The sequence below is a fragment of the Oncorhynchus masou genome, unplaced genomic scaffold (assembly GCF_036934945.1).
Source record: "Oncorhynchus masou masou isolate Uvic2021 unplaced genomic scaffold, UVic_Omas_1.1 unplaced_scaffold_5775, whole genome shotgun sequence".
Taxonomy (NCBI): Eukaryota; Metazoa; Chordata; class Actinopteri; order Salmoniformes; family Salmonidae; genus Oncorhynchus; species Oncorhynchus masou.
The window spans coordinates 1-17,834 of record NW_027012194.1 but is presented as its reverse complement, the minus strand read 5'-3'; the positions used below and the strand labels follow the sequence as shown (position 1 = coordinate 17,834).

At 40.6% G+C, this 17,834-nt stretch overlaps 2 pseudogenes; one reads left to right on the top strand and one right to left on the bottom strand.

Annotated features, from left to right (window-relative positions):
- Positions 1-662: 662 nt before the first annotated feature.
- LOC135536223 (ninjurin-1-like) lies at positions 663-5,888 on the top strand (annotated as a pseudogene).
- On the bottom strand, positions 4,638-13,865 carry LOC135536224 (caspase recruitment domain-containing protein 19-like; annotated as a pseudogene).
- Positions 13,866-17,834: the final 3,969 nt, after the last annotated feature.

The following is a 17,834-nucleotide window of genomic DNA, read 5'->3' as shown; positions in this document are numbered from 1 at the left end:
CTCTGTTTTACATTGCCAACCTGGGCACAAGGCTCTCCTTGTTTTTTGGATGGTCAGGCTGGACGGTTCCACCCAAAATAAACACTCTGTCCTCAACCCACAAAGACACCTGGGTAATGTTTGGTTTAGGAATCCCACTTTTTCAATGATGTAACAATTTAACTTCATATTTTCCAACCCGCTCTACTGCAGGGTGGTAAAGTAGAGAAGAGACCTTCCTCCACAGGGTGAACTGCTTTCTCCTGGTTTACAGTTTCAGTATCTACACCCTGGTTGGCAAGAAACTGAAGAGAAGACATAGCACATGATCTCTTGACTTCTCTTCCTTTCTATCAGTTCTCTGTGCACGGTGCGCAGTCACCATGGACCGAGGGCATGGTCACACTTCCTGTTAAAATAGTCCCACAACACTTTAATTTCCCACAAATCCACAGCAGAGTCACTGTAGGAATCCCCAAAATGTCCACATACTTCCATTAAAACTTTATCCTAAATAAGCTGAAGGTCAGTATGACATAGTAAAAAGTTCATTGAGGACATTAACTCATCATAGTGTTCATATAATGTAGCATAGCACCAGCCTCTTATATAATAATATAACTAACAGTGTGCTCTCCTACAGGTTCACTTACAATTGTAACCAGACAGTGATGTATCTGAGTTAAGTCCATAGACATATGGATAGATAGACATATGGCGAGATATGTTATGTTTATACTGAACATAATTGATGTCTTTGTCTAGTCTATGTTGTACTAATGTTAGTCTCTCTGTATTCATGTTAGCTTCCACACCTTAGGGGCAGGAATGACAGGGCGACAAGGGGTGCTCTGAACATGAACCACTACGCCAATAAGAAGAGTGCAGCAGAGAGCATGCTGGACGTGGCATTACTCATGGCCAACGCCTCCCAGCTGAAGGCTGTCCTGGAGCAGGGCCCAGGTTTCACCTTCTACAAACCTCTCATCACCCTCATCTCGATCTCCTCATCCTGCAGGTCACAGTGGGCATCCTGCTCATCTTCATCGGTGGGTCTCAATTCTATTCTATTCAACTTTATTAATCCCCCCCAGGGGTAAATGAAGAAAGTACTCGACACTCTGTCTGGCTCTGGTGCTAACCAGCAACTGTTTGCTTCCCAATAATATTGCCTTACTACTGAAGAGTGAAGTCATTCAATACTTCCCACAAATTTAAAAGCATTAGATTGGTGGAGGCATGAGCTAAGAGTTTCCATTATATTTCTTATCCCAGTCATTCCATTTTTTCTTTCAAATCAGTGAAGGGCAGTGCACACTTTGGGCGGGAGGAGAGATATTTGGGATGTAGCCATAGATTGATGAGGCGTGGGGCCAGGAGCGTAGAAATATAATGAATAGAACGGGTTTGGAACCTCTTATCCTGACAATTGTACTGGTAAACTCCTGGGTACACTGGTTGCCTGGTATTGTGATGCAATAATTTCCATGGTAATATAGCATGTTTATTCAAATTATGATGTGGCTCATGCAATGGAATGTATTTTTGTAATGTCAGTTGAGTTGATTCAACAAATCACAGCACTGATTGATGGGTACACTTCCTGCTTTGCTCTTATTGGTACACTCAAAATGGCTGCAGAATGGCTGCAGGTCCACCCATTATGCCATCATTGACTTGAATGGGGATACCCATTCTATTTCTGTGGCTGAGTTTATCCTGACCATGTGACCCGATGACATGGTCAGGGAAAACTCCTGACATTAATGATGAGACATGAAAACTTGGATTATGGTACTATTGTTCCTCCTCAGCTCCAGGAACAGATCAACTCCCTGACCCTACTTTATGATTGAATCCCAACAAATATTATGGGCTCTATTTTAACAAACCTAATGCAATGGTAGATCTATACGCTGGCGGTAGCGCTGTATGTCCAGGGGTGTGTCAGAAATACTTTAGCTATTATTCCAGACGGAATTATGAGCTCAATAGCTGGTGGTGGCACGAAAGAGCTGAGTTTTGATGAATAAAGAAGTTATAGGTGTGACGAGGCTTGGCCACTCACTGGCCAATCAACGTGTTCCTTGGCTTAATACAGTGTGCGTTTGTCCCAAGGTTTGTAGGTTATTGGCGGTCTTTGCGTTGTCATCAACTCCAGTTCGGCTGTGGGCAGGGAATATTCACTTCCTGGTCCAATGTGGATTGATACAACAGTTTATTAATAGCATAGGCTACAATATCGAGTAATACAACAGTAAAAAAAAAACGGTGTTAAGAGAGGTGCGGGGCTACCTTAATCGACGTCATCTGCGCCAGGATAGGAGTTGTTGCTGGGGGCTAACTGCCTTGCTCAAGGAGCGAACAGCAGATTTTTCCACATTGCCAGCTCAGGGATTCAACCAGCAACCTTTCGGTTACTGGCCCAATGCTCTTAACCGCTAAGCTACATGCCTGGATACTTGAACAAGCAAAATGAAGTATGCAAGCAGGCATATGTGCAATGTTTTAGGATGTGCAGTAAATTTTAAATTCAAGGCTCTCTGACTAACAGACCATTTCAACACCTTTTATGGATAGGCTACTGTGAAAGGCCAGGATAAAAAAGGCACAACACTTTGCTGTTGAACCAGTCTTAGTAGCTTAGGCCTAGGGTAAGGGTAGCCTATGGAGAGCTCGGTATGAAACAGAAAACAAACAAAAAACTGTTTTTTTTTAAACAACAACAATATTTCTAAATAGGATGGGGTCAGAAGCATGACATCATAAAATGCTTCTCTAGTTTCATGGCACTGTGTGCACATGTCGGCCTAAATGTCTTTATGTATAACATTTGCACTACTATACAAGATACTAGGCTCCTGTTAATTGTATTGTTGCCTATGTGCGAGGCATTTAATTGGACGGAGGCGGTCTTTGAAAGTAGGGATGGACAGCCTACTTGAAAAGCAAAATGAAGTATGCAGGTATGTGAATTGTGAATGAAAAAGCATGAGGGCAAAATAACAAAATATTTCAAAGCACTCTCGGTATACCATTTAAACCCTGTTATTCATACCCTACTTGGCTAATGACCAGGATAAAAAGACCCATCTATGCGATGCTGCTAAATGAACCTTGATTAAGGGGAGGGTAGGCTATGCTTGGTTTTAATCAAATTAAATTAAATAGGGGAAACCAATCTTTTTTTAATGTTTCTAAGTGCAAAAGTGACAATGAGATTCACCTGCACAAAAGGCACTCTCTGTTCTATGGGCATTGTGTGTCATGGCTGAGCTTCCGCTCCCAAAATCCATGCTATCATCAACTGTGTTACCATTAAGACCTGCGTTTTGTGGGTCTTTAACTTCCCACTAGCGCTGCATGAAATTGTCACTTTTGCACTTGTTTTTAAAGACACAACTCAAATATTGCCAGCCCTCGCACTTCAGCGCAAACGGGCTGATGTTAGACAGGTAAGTTGCCGAACCTAGAAAATGCCAATGTGCCAGATTTTACATGACGAAATTGCAAACTAACATGCTTTTTGACCTAGTGCCTCAACGCCAGACAAAAATAGAGCCATATGTGTGTCTGTCGGCCTGAGATTGGCTCTCTCAGCAAACACAATATTATCTGTGTACTGAGTGAAGCCTGGTCCATCACACCCCTGGCCATAATATCCTTATGTTCCCCTGCCAGGGGCTCCCATTGTGTGTGTGGGAAAGTTCAGGAATGAGACCATTGGTGTGTTGTGTTTCTCCTCTGAGCTGGTTCAAATTAGGAATACTCAGCTTAATGTCCTGAGGGGAATTGCTAATGTTACAGGAGTTGTGTGTCTGCACTGAGAGCATTTAAAAAATGCTCAACTAAACTGGGCCCTAACTAACTCTCACCTCAATCTCCACAACATATTAGCCATCTCCAGTGAGGAATATAATGAATGTCCTAGATAATAATTCACCTGAGGTTAGGAAATGTCAGAGGCTGTATCTTCATATCAGATGGTTCAATAATGATTAGCAAGACAATGCTGAATAAATGATGGTTAAAAAGCCAGGCGGGCCACCATGTGGTAGAGCTGAGTTCACTTGTCCAAACTTGTCTACTTGTCCAATTTTGTCTATGCCCTCAGTGATTACTTCAAAGGGAGAGGGGAAGAATGCACTTTTAAGGAATTCAAACAGTGCCCCCAGTCTTAGAAGCAACACTTGAAAACACTGGCATAGCTCCCTCTGTTGGTTGGATTGAGGACATGCTTGGAGACAGTAAATTAATCCTCAACATATTTTGGTGTCTCTCTCTTGTTCTGTAGTAAAGTGGAACGTGAATGATGAGAGCATGCACTTCAAGCTGAACATTATGGAGAATGTCACCACAGCACTCGTCTTCATCATTGTTGTAGTCAATGTCTTCATCACAGCATTTGGCGTCCAGAAGCCCAACACCAACTCCTAACTGCCCTCTCTCCTTACCCATGGTCATCAGCTAGTACACAGGTAAAGGCATTATACTTGTGTTATATGTACAATACGCACATACTTTGGTAGTGTTTGGTAATCATACATGTATGAGAGTTGCATGTCAAATTCAGGTTACATGAGCTTTATAAATATAGTACATGACCAAAAGTATGTGGACAGCGGCTAGTCGAACATCTCATTCCAAAATCATGGGCATTAATATGGAGTTGGTCCCCCTTTACTGCTATAACAGCTTCCACTCTTCTGGGAACGCTTTCCACTAGATGAGGGAACTTTGCAGTGGGACTTGCTTCCATTTAGCCGCAAGAGCATTAGTGAGGTTGGGCAGTTTGGCCTGGCATGCAGTTGGCATTCCAAATCATCCCAAATGTGTTCGATGGAGTTGAGGTCAGGGCTCTGTGCAGGGCAGTTAGGTTCTTCCACACAGATCTCAACAAACCATTTCTGTATGGACGTCACTTTGTGCCGTGGGGCATTGTCATGCTGAAACAGGAAAGAGGCTTCATCAAACTGTTGCCACAAAGTTGGAAGCACATAATCGTCTAGATTGTCATTTTATGCTCTAGCATTAAGATTTCCCTTCACTAGAACTAAGGAGCCTGAACCATGAAAAACAGCCACAGACCATTATTCCTCCTCCACCCAACTTTACAGTTGGCACTATCCATTGGAGCAGGAAGCATTCTCCTGGCATCCACTAAACCCAGACTCGTCCGTTGGGACTACCAGATGGTGAAGCGTGATTCATCACTCCAAACAACGCATTTACACTGCTCCAGAGTCTAATGGCGACGAGCTTAACACCACTCCAGCCGACGCTTGGCATTACGCATGTTGATCTTAGGCTTGTGTGCGGCTGCTCGGTCATAGAAACCCATTTCATGAAGTTCCCGACAAACAGTTATTGTGTTGACGTTGCTACCAGAGGCAATTTGGAACTCAGTAGTGAGTGTTGCAACCGAGGACAGACTATTTTTACACTCAACGCGTAAGTGGCCTACCACTTCGCAACTGAGCCGTTGTTGCTCCTAAACGTTTCCACTTCACAATAACAGCACTTACAGTTGACCGGGGCAGCTATAGCAGGGTAGAAATTTTACAAACTGACTTGTTGGAAAGGTGGCATCTTATGAAGGTGCTACATTGAAAATCACTGAGCTCTTCAGTAAGGCCATTCTACTGCCAGTGTTTGTCTATGGAGATTGCATGACTGTGTGCTCCACATTTTACAACTGTCAACAATGTGTGGCTGAAATAGCCGAATCCACTAATTTGAAGCAGTGTCCACATACTTTTGTGTATATGTAGGTAGGCCTACTGTTACAGTTACAGTACTGTCACACATAGGTGAATCTTATATTAAATGTTTGATATTGGAATTACCTACCATAGCTGCAAAGCTGTACTAACCCAATTACTGCTACTTTACAGGCCAGAGAATTTCAGGATCCAGTCTTCCATAGGCCTCAAGCCATCAGGTTCTCTGTTACGTCAAAGACAATGGATAGATCAACTCTACAGGACTCACACTGGCCTTCATATCCACAGCCAGTCAACATTTCAGATTTCAGATTACAAACTCAGAGTTGACCATCTTTGTCTTTGGCTTTCCATATGAATTTCAGATCTCAATCACATTCTCAGTTGCATTATCAAGATCAGAATTTGTCAACTTTGTCTTCCCCTGGTCATTTACCCTATTTCATGATGTTACGTCACACACTTCATCAGTTGCTATTTACATGCTGTGAGAACATTACATTGTTCAAATTAACAATGGCGTTCATTTATTGCCTTTTCAAATATCAAATCACATTTATTTATATAGCCCTTCGTACATCAGCTGATATCTCAAAGTGCTGCACAGAAACCCAGCCTAAAACCCCAAACAGCCAGCAATGCAGGTGTTGAAGCACGTTGGCTAGAAAAACTCCATAGAAAGGTCAAAACCTAGGAAGAAACCTAGAGAGGAACCAGGCTATGAGGGGTGGCCAGTCCTCTTCTGGCTGTGCTGGGTGGAGATTATAACAGAACATGGGCTAAGATGTTCAAATGTTCATAAATGACCAACATGGTAAAATAATAGGTCTGGGACAGGTGGGCATGTCCGGTGAACAGGTCAGGATTCCATAGCTGCAGGCAGAACAGTTGAAGCTGGAGCAGCAGCACGGCCAGGTGGACTGGAGACAGCAAGGAGTCATCATTCCAGGTAGTCCTGAGGCATGGTCCTAGTGCTCAGGTCCTCCGAGAGAAAGAAAAATTAGAGAGAGCATACTTAAATTCACACAGGACACCGGATAAGACAGGAGAAGTACTCCAGATATAACAAACTGACCCTAGCCCCCGACACATAAACTACTGCAGCATAAATACTGGAGGCTGAGACAGGAGGGGTCAGGAGACACTGTGGCACCATCTGATGATACCTCCCGGACAGGGCCAAACAGGAAGGATATAACCCCACCCACTTTGCCAAAGCACAACCCCCACACCACTAGAGGGATATCTTCAACCACCAACTTACAAGCATCTCTGTTTTGTCTGAGTTTAAAAGTAAAAGTTTGCAGCCATCCACTTCCTTATGTCTGAAACACAGGCTTCTAGTGAGGGCAATTTGGGGCTTCACCATGTTTCATTGAAATGTACAGCTGTGTGTCATCCGCATAGCAGTGAAAGTTATATGATCTACAGGGTTATTTTATACATATCCCAGAGCCGCTGTCGTGGTGACTTTGTTCTAGAAATACTTGATGTACACACCCAGCTGCTGCGCACGCGTGCAAGAGTCTTCATTCTACTTTTGCTCTGTACAAAAACAAGTATTTCTATATTTTTACCACCCTAGCTAAAACCCAAAGCACAGCTGTCTTAACTGCTATCGTTAATGCAGTAGAGGTTTGCAGATGTTTTTGGACTTCAGCTTATCTGGGTGTGCTGTAAACGCAGTGGTGAAAAGTACTTAATAAAAAAAAATACTTTATAAAGTAATACTTAAATCGTTTTTTGGGGTATCTGTACATTACTATTTATATTTTTGACAACTTTTACTTCACTACAATCCTAAAGAAAATAACGTACTTTTTACTCCATACATTTTCCCTGACATCCAAAAGTACTCATTATATTGTGAATGCTTAGTAGGACAGAAAATGATCAAATTCACACACTTATCAAAAGAACAACCCTAATCATCCCTACTGCCTCTGATCTGGCGGAGTCACTAAACACAAATACTTAATTTGTAAATGATGTCCGAGTGTTGGTGTGCCCTGGCTATCCGTAAATTAAAAACAGAAAATTGTGCTGTCTGGTTTTCTTAATGTAAAGAATTTTAAATTTGACTTTTAATATATTTTAGCAATTACATTTACTGTTGATACTTAAGTACTGTATATTTAAAACCAAATACTTTACTCAAGTAGTATTTTTTCTGGGTGACTTTCACTTTTACTTCAGTCATTTTCTATCATTTCTTTTAGTCAAGTATGACAATTGGGTCCCTTTTCACCACTGTAAATGCTTTGACCACAGCCCCATGCTAAACATGTGTACATCATTGTACAGCAGAGAGAGCGGATATAATCAGAGTCCTGTATTAGCCTGGGCCTACACACACACACACTATATATATACACACAAGTGTGTGTGTGTGTGTGTGTGTGTGTGTGTGTGTGTGTGTGTGTGTGTGTATATATATATATATATATATATATATATAGGCAGTACTGTACAGTTTACAGTCATTAAGGGTTAAACAATTCAAATAACTATCCCAAAATAACCAGGTTTAAGTTACCAGACTTTTGCAACCTAACAGTCAGCAAACCTCAACTTGGTATCAGAGGGGGACTGTGCATGCTGCCTTATATATAATCTCAGATCGGTCAGATACAGTATGTATAGTTAGAATTTAAATGTACATGTATATACACCACAGGATGCTGCTGAGGGAGGACAGCTCATAATAATGGCCGGAATGGAGTGAATGAAATCAAACATATTTGACACCATTCCAGTCATTCTGCTCCAGCCATTACCACAAAGCCCTTCCTCCCCAATTAAGGTGCCACCAATCTCCTGTCATATACGGTACAAAAATATTAAAGGACACCTACCTAATATTTATGGAGTTATTCCCCCCCCACCCATTGAATGGTACATACATGTCTCAATTGTCTCAAGACTTTAAAATTATTCTTTAACCTGTCTCCTCTCCTTCATCTACACTGATTGAAGTGACATCAATAAGGGATCATAGACTGGACCAGGTGAAAGCTATGTCATGGAAAGAGCAGATGTTCATAATCTTTTGTACACTCAGTGTATATATTTGTGTTGAAGTGTGTATGTCATGCCTCGTTTAGCCTTGACAGCATAATAGTTTTTCTATTTTTGTAAATGAAGGACCAAATCATTTAACCCCACTTAATATACGTTGTTTTATGCACTATATGCAGTGAATACTTTACAACTCTGAAATGAAGTTTGTGAATAAAATACAACAATTTGTTCAGATATTGTTTTTTATTGTCCATGCATGGAAAGGCTAATGAAGGTACTTGAGAGACTAAGACAGTTAGAGTCTGTGGAGACCTCCCTAACTTCCACTTTTAGACATAAAAAGAGTAGATATTACTGGTGTATCACAGCTCTGTCTACACATGGATTATATCTGGTAGGTTACATGTGTATTTAACATGATGTTCCCTACTATAAAACAGTATAAGCCTTATAATCTACTTCCCCCCGATTAACAATATTGACCTTAACAAACTAAACATAATTACATCAAGTTAGTGAACAAAGGCTTCATGCATGTGTAAGACAAAACATAAGACATGTTGGTTAGAGAAGGCTTTGAAAATTCTTAACATTTGAGAAAAGTGAGAAATAGACTCCGAGGTGAAACAACATGGTTGAGACCTGAAATGTATTAATTTGTATTGTTTTTTAGTGGGCATAATAAAAAAAGAACACTTCAAAAAACAGTGACTTAGTACTATTTTCACTCAAAATATTTAAAGATGGAATCACAGTAGGAAACAGCGCTACTGTCCGCCACACCGCCATTGTTTGTTGGCGAACCGGAGAGTAAGAAGCCTCACACCAAAATAAAAATGTAGAAGATATTCTGCTGTTCTATTACATCCAATGATGTCAGAGAGTAAAAACTGTGTTTGTTGTTTACACTAACCTCTTTGTTGTGGCAAACGGACATAGCAGTTTCACCATTGAGGATTCCAGCTTTAAACATCAGGCGATAAGTCAATCACTATAACGTGATAGTTCTTGTGAACATATTGCAATCTCTCTGATATCATAGGTCACACATTCATTAAGCTGTGCCTAGATATACAAACATAGTGGACCTGGATTCATCTAATGTAAAGACGATATGTGGTGGACATTTAGCCCAAGCCAAACACTGGGCGCATATTATAACATTGTTATTACATTTGTTTCTCATAATCTCCCTGACAACAGACATTATCACAAAATAGCAATACATTTAGTGCCTGTGTTGTTTTTTCTTGAACAAATTAAAAATATCTTATAAATACACCAAATAAATGTATGTTTTCTAATGTCAATCCCCTGAGTATACTGAGCAGTACAACACATACCCTGGAAAGGTTCCGTATTTAAAGTGAGCCTGGTCTCTGGGTATTCTGTACAAAACCCCTACATGTCTACCGTGTCCACGCCACACAAATTAAGATGAATGCAGACAGAATCTCTGATGCTATTCAGTAACAGAGACTTACATTTAGTGTAATAATAGTTGCTTTCAGCAGAGAAGAGGCATGTCTATAACTAACCATTATTAGGACAATGAAAGTCCATAAAAACAGAGCTGTATGAAAAATTGTCAGTGAAAGTAAGATCCTTAAACCCAAAAGATAGATATATATATATGGTATTTACAGAGTTGTAAAAAAACAATGACTTAAGGGCTTTAAGGCCCTACTGAGGCAATTGAATAGAGCCCAACCAAGCTGTACTAACACGTAGTTGCTGTAACTAGCAGAGTTTGGTTCAGGCTGGCACGGTAGTGAAAAGAGTGTAGTGTAGTGTGGATGTCCGGCACCGTGTGTGTTCTGATGTGCTGGTGGTGTTGGAGACACACCCACTACTTCCTGATCGGGCCTAGTGTACCATATGAGAACCTCTCGAACTGCCGACCCAATCCAGAGCAGCCATGCCAAGAGCCCTGCTTCCCCTTGTTACTTTGGCCTCTGCAGGACAACACATGGACGGTTCAACTTTGTTTTATTCCCCAACAAATAATCATGATAGCATTGACGACTTCAACCTAATGAAAACTGAATAGGTGTAAGCCCAAAACCAATGAAAAAGCTTGCCCTGTCAGGTATGAGATGCAAACACTACCAGGGAGCGTTTTAAATTACATAAAAGACACTTTTAAATCGGTGATGTTATTGTTTTAGACATCCTTTGTGTTTTATGTTATTTTTTCTCATTCTTTTCACTGCTTCTTCCTTGTTTGTTTCATTGTAAAGTGTCATCCCATTGCACTTTAAATAAAGTTTGATTTGTCATAACATGAAGATGCAATGTTATGCTTGATTTTTCTTTTTTTAAGTCTACAGAGTACAGACGAGCTGTAAAAATGTATGATTTCTGGTGTTCCTACTGGTTTGTTTTCTTTGGGGAAAAAATTGTACTCACCGCCATAGTAATGTAGTAGAGCCACCCCAACTGCAACACTGAAACAACTCAGGAAGAACATATGACCTGGAGAGGGGGAAGAGAGAGCAGAAGACAGTATGTGAGAAAGAGGTATGTACCGTAAAGGGCATATGTGTTTACAGTACATGTGTTGGTAAGTGACAGAGTGTGCACTTTCTGTGAGTATATTACCTCTGTCGTTTAGCACATATCTCTGCTGAGTGGGTGAGGCTGCAGTCGTGAACGGTCTATAGAATCTGGGAAAGAGATTGCAAAAATGTCAGCGATAATGTCATCCTCACTCAATCAAATCACATTTATTTGTCACATATGTGCGAATACAACACGGTAGACTTTACAGTGAAATCCAGGTCTAATCCAGGCACTTGTCATCTCCCGTCTGGATTACTGCACGCTGTTGGCTGGGCTCCCTGCCTGTGCCATTAAACCCCTACAACTCATCCAGAACGCCGCAGCCCGTCTGGTGTTCAACCTTCCCAAGTTCTCTCCGTCACCCCGCTCCTCCGCTCTCTCCACTGGCTTCCAGTTGAAGCTCGCATCGCTACAAGACCATGGTGCTTGCCTACGGAGCTGTGGGGGAACGGCACCGCAGTACCTCCAGGCTCTGATCAGGCCCTACACCCAAACAAGGGCACTGGGCGTTCATCCACCTCTGGCCTGCTCGCCTCCCTACCACTGAGGAAGTACAGTTCCCGCTCAGCCCAGTCAAAACTGTTTGCTGCTCTGGCCCCCCAATGGTGGAACAAACTCCCTCACGACGCCAGGACAGCGGAGTCAATCACCACCTTCCGGAGACACCTGAAACCCCACCTCTTCAAGGAATACCTAGGATAGGATAAAGCAATCCCTTCTCACCCCCCTTAAATGATTTAGATGCACTATTGTAAAGAATGGCTGTTCCACTGATGTCAGAAGGTGAATTCACCAATTTGTAAGTCGCTCTGGATAAGAGCGTCTGCTAAATGACTTAAATGTAATGTAAATGTAAATGCTTACTTACAAGCCCTTAACCAACAATGCACAGTTAATAAAAAATAAGTGTTAAGAAAGTATTTACTAAAATAAACTGGAGTAAAAAAAGGTATTTTGGTGTGAATAATGAGAGCAAATGTCAGATCTCCAGTGACTGATTGACAGTCGGAGAGACTAACCTCTGAGCGGAGAGACGCGTGGGTAGGCTGAAGTACACCTCTTCCACATGCAGGTGAAGTGCCCGGTAGAACTCCCGGCAGGCCTCTTCACCTTTCCCCTGCAGGTGAGCCAGGAGCTCGGCCAGTCGGACGAGGTGGGCACATCAAGGTCCCTAAACTGGATCATCAAATCATATTCAGCATTCCAGGAATTCAGAAACACATTTTCTGTGAACGCTAGCCTATTACTCAATTTTAACATTGTGTTACAGTCTGTCTGGCGCTGGTCTGACAATGAAACAAGTAGTCATTCTTGGACTCTTAGTACCAGTGGAAGTTACCACTACCCTGGGTCAAAATTATTTTACTGGGGAGCAAGACTCACTTTGGTGGCCTCCTTGTCTGTGAGGATCTGCGGGTAGATCCTGTTGAGCTGCAGGATGAGCTTATCCACTAGTTCTGTGTCCAGGCGGCGGTCTGCCCTAAGGAACCGACTGTCCTCCAGCAGCTGGTCATGGAAGCTGTCTGACAGTCACATTGGAATGAATCACAACATGAAAATTATAATAAAATGGGAAGACATGAGGATCACACAGTTCATATTTGGGCAAGAAATGGAATGATTGACTCCCTAAATGAGGATATAGGATATACAGTATACAAACTAGGACAGTGAAATTTCAAAATATGCTACTAGAGTCAAAGTTTGAAGAGGCATTTACAGCAGAATGAAATCTAGTTACATTTTTTACATTTGGAACGTTTTGACAGAATAGGTAGGCTATGCCAGGTCGACATTGATTGTTTGGCCATGGCTTGTCCTAAAATAGCCAAGTACACGTTGTGACTCTAGGGTGAAATGTAAGTTAAATGCCTTGTGCCTCGCTGCCTCTCTCGGCACATGATTTTCTTCGGTAGCCTATACTTGCCTCTTAAGAAAATGTGTTGAATTCAGCTCAGTCTGTGTGTGTCTAATTAGTAATGTACAGTATATTTGTGTGTTATAATGTGTAAACGGGTAGGGTACAGCAACTTGTGATATCATGTTACATTAGTTCAAAGGCAGGCACGCGAGGGTGTAGCCTACACCAGAAACAATGTTGCTTAGAAATAGACGTATCTGCCGGGAACACTACACGTTGCAAAGGGTTGGAGCTGCAAGTGTTAGCGATAGCAAACATTACATTAGAAGTTGGAAGCGCCATGTCATTGCCATTCAAAACTCGAAAAGACAAGGAAGAAGCGGTCCACTTGTTGACAACCATGCTCTCCCGCCCAGACTGGTTACGTTACGTTCAAGCTCAATATCATGTGGGTAAGTGTAAATGATACAATTAAATTTAAAAAACACATATCCATAGCATAAAAAACAGAAAATACACTAGTACTATATTATAAAAAGTCTCCGCCAAACCTCCCATTGTGGAGTCGCTTCTGTTCTTTGTTTAGGACCCTCCCCCAAGATCATCAACCCGGTGTTCACTAGTTACCACAGCCACGAAGTCATAATTATGGCTAAACCCGCGTATTTCTACAAATGATCTTCTTAAAATCTGGTTTTAAACCTAACCTTAAACACACTGCTAACATTATATCCAACCCTAACCTTAAATTAGGGGCGAATTTCCCCCATACATTTTACGATGACCTTCATTAGCCAACTTTGTGGCTGGGGCAACTAGTGACAACCCATCAATCCAACACAACTGCAGGGAGTGGCTATAACTTCCCCGGAAATGCTCAATACCACGTATCCATGACTAAATATATCAAAGGTACATTGAATATAAAGTAGCCTAACTTTCGGTTATTTCAGTGAGATTTAACATCCATAATGCGAGATATGTAAAAAAAGTTGTAAATGCTATGAAAATGTGTTATGATTTGATCTCGTTTGATTTACAGTAAAGGCCCAATATCACGCATTTTTAGGATTAAGTTATTATGGCTATATTTGTATTAACTAATGCATGTTGGAAAACTTCCCTAAATTAATACAGTGGGCATTTTAGAGGGACACATTGAATGACTGAAGCATAAATATGATTAGATAGTGAAGATACTGTAGAATAGATCAATAAATACACACACACACACACATTCACATTTGTTGTTGTTGTTGTTTTGGCTCTGTACTCCAAACACTGATTTGAAAATATACAATGACTATGAGGTTAAAGTGTTTTAATTTGAGGGAATTTTCACCCATACTTTGAGGGACCAAAAGTATTAGGGACAAATTCACCTTTGTGTGTATAGAATTAGTAAAAAGTTAAGTATTTTTGTCCCATATTCATAACGCACAATGATTACACCAAGCTTGTGACTCTGGTGGATGCATTTGCTGTTTGTTTTGGTTGTGTTTCAGATCATTTTGTGCAGAAATGAATGGTAAATAATGTATTGTAATTTTGGAGTCACTTATATTGTAAATAAGAATATAATATGTTTCTAAACACTCCTACATGAATATGGATGCATCCATAATTACAGATAATCCTGAATAAATGGTGTATAATGATGAATGAGAAAGTTACAAAGGCATAAATATCATACCCCTCAAAATTCTAACCTCACATTATTGTAATGGTGAGAGGTTAGCATGTCTTGGGGTTGGATATTTATGTGTCTGTAACTTTCTCGCATTCACTCAGGATTATCTGTGCTATGAATATGGGACCAAATACTTAACTTTTTACTATTATACACATACTGTATAAGTGAATTGTTACCCTAAAATGAGAGGACTATGTACAAAGTACTCTAATTTCAAACAGTTCACTCGATATGGTTGAAAATACCCTCGAATTAAAGATGACAGTCTGCACTTTAACCTCATAGGATAACCTCATTGTATCCTTTAACATCCAAAGTGCTGGAGTACAGAGCCAAAACAACAAAACATTTGTAACTGTCCTAATACTTTTGCAGCTCACACTATATAAAATATAATCCCAACACCACATTAAGACTAAAGTGAAGTTTATTTGGCATACCTTTAGGCAGAATAAAGGTAACTATGAAACATGCACTTTAAGCCAGTGCAACATCATCATCATACAGGTAGGCTGTTGACTTCTATTGAGCACACATCTCACCTACCATCTCCATCCAGAGTCTCTTGAAGACGACATGAAAAAAGGCATCGATATGGTATCAATATGGCAATAATCATAATCCACATTATCGACAATGCCAACATACATGACATTGTTTAAAAATAAATACAAACAAGTGAAGTTATTTAGTACAAAGATATACAACTCAATTAGGATCAAGATTGTGAGTAAGAAGTAGTAGTAAAATGTAACAATAGCATCAGCAGACAAACAGACAGAGAATGTTTATACTGTGTTTCTATATCGATTGCGTCAAATTGCACTTGTAAAAAAAAGAGAATCCCAAATGTAACTTTTATTGCATCAACAATAAATTAAATGGCACTGCAGATGTGTTCATGACTTAACTTAGTCTGTTTGTTGAAGTCACAACAACACTTTTAGAGGATGTAAAAAGGGCTCATAAAATTGCATTAAAACAGACAATACAAAAGTCTCCACCATATCCGCCTGAACTTTGCCATACAAAGATAGAGTATAAATAAGTATTTGCATTAGTAATCTCTCCCTCAGCCATCACCTAAAACGCTCTGAACCACTATTAACTAGCCAGCCAAAGTTAACAGCGGTGGTATCATTACTCTTAAAATAAGGTTTACTGATTAATAATAATCATAATAATAGCCCCTAAATTTGCAACTCTGCATGCTTGCAGGATCGCAGAATCACTTCACACAATTCACCACAGTTCCTATTATTTTCCTCCATCTGTTATTGACTGGGGTCATAACCTCTCACCACAATTCTCAAAGACATAGAAAACATTCAAATCTAAATGTAGCTTCTCTTTTGTGGACAGAACAAACTACTAGTCAAAATTAAATCCAGCTTCTCTTTGTGGACAGAACAAACTACTGGTCTAAACTAAGGCCAGAAAGTACCCACTGGGCACACACTGGTTGAATGTCCTGCTGGAACATCCTGCTCTCACTGGTTAACTTTTTTTAAGCACATTATCAATATGTGACAAGATTTGAAAAAAGAGAGAAAAAACAAATTCCAATTTAAGATGTTCATCTATGTGCTTGTAGAGAATGTCTGTTAGCTTGTGAGTCCTATTGAATATTGACCCCAGAGAAAACTGGAGCAAGTTAGTTCCTATGACTTTGCTGGTTTGCTCTCCATGGAAATGCTGTTATCAATCTGACAGTTGTATAATGACAAAAGCTCAAATATTTAAATGACTAATTAATGCTCCAATCCCCAAACATGTAACAATTCTTAAAAGCGTATGAACACCTCACACATTCACTGAGGTGTGAATTACAAGCAAAAAAAGAGCAATAAAAAGACATGAAATGTGTGCAGTCATCAGGGGAAACACAGACAGAGTAATACCAGTATAGTGGTGGACAATGTGGATGAGTGACTGAATCACAATGGGGGGTCAAACTGTTGGTCATTCCCACAGAAATAAACCTAGATATCTCTATGGTCATTCCCACAGAAATAAACCTGGATATCTCTATGGTCATACCCACAGAAATAGACCTTGATATCTCTATGGTCATTCCCACAGAAATAAACCTAGATATCTCTATGGTCATACCCACAGAAATAAACCTAGATATCTCTATGGTCATACCCACAGAAATAGACCTAGATATTTCTATGGTCATTCCCACAGAAATAAACCTAGATATCTCTATGGTCATACCCACAGAAATAGACCTAGATATATCTATGGTCATTCCCACAGAAATAAACCTAGATATCTCTATGGTCATTCCCACAGAAATAAACCTAGATATCTCTATGGTCATTCCCACAGAAATAAACCTAGATATCTCTATGGTCATACCCACAGAAATAGACCTAGATATCTCTATGGTCATCATACCCATGAGTCTTTGTTGTTTCCTGCAGCCACACCAAGACACCAAACCCCTGGGGATTTCACGCGTCTGTAAAGGTCAAGAGTGTGTGTGTGTGTGTGTGTGTGTGTGTGTGTGTGTGTGTGTGTGTGTGTGTGTGTGTGTGTGTGTGTGCACAGAAACAAAGTCCTCACACTACAGCAGTACGTGTCTCTGACATTTGTCTCAGGCCAGGAGGGGACACTGAAGTAATCATCGGCAAGCTGACTGTCAACCTTTGAAGGACACGGCAGATTAAATTAATGTAAAATAGAGAGATAAGAAAATTACATTAAAATCTGAGGGTTAGATAATCATCTGGCCAGTCTTCATTTGATAAATCTTGTTTGATTAAACGGTTACCTATGTTAGTGGCAGTGGGAGTCAATGGGGTCAGAGGATGGTTAGTCATGTACAGTGCAGGCCTGCTGGCTGCAGGAAGCAGAGGACTCAGGTATGGTATTGTATTTATGCAGGTTAGAGGATTGATGATGATTTCAGATGACAGGTTAGAGAAGATGATGAGGAGGGTGGGTTGACAATTGGGTATTAAGCGTTATAAGAGAACAGCAGGAGGTA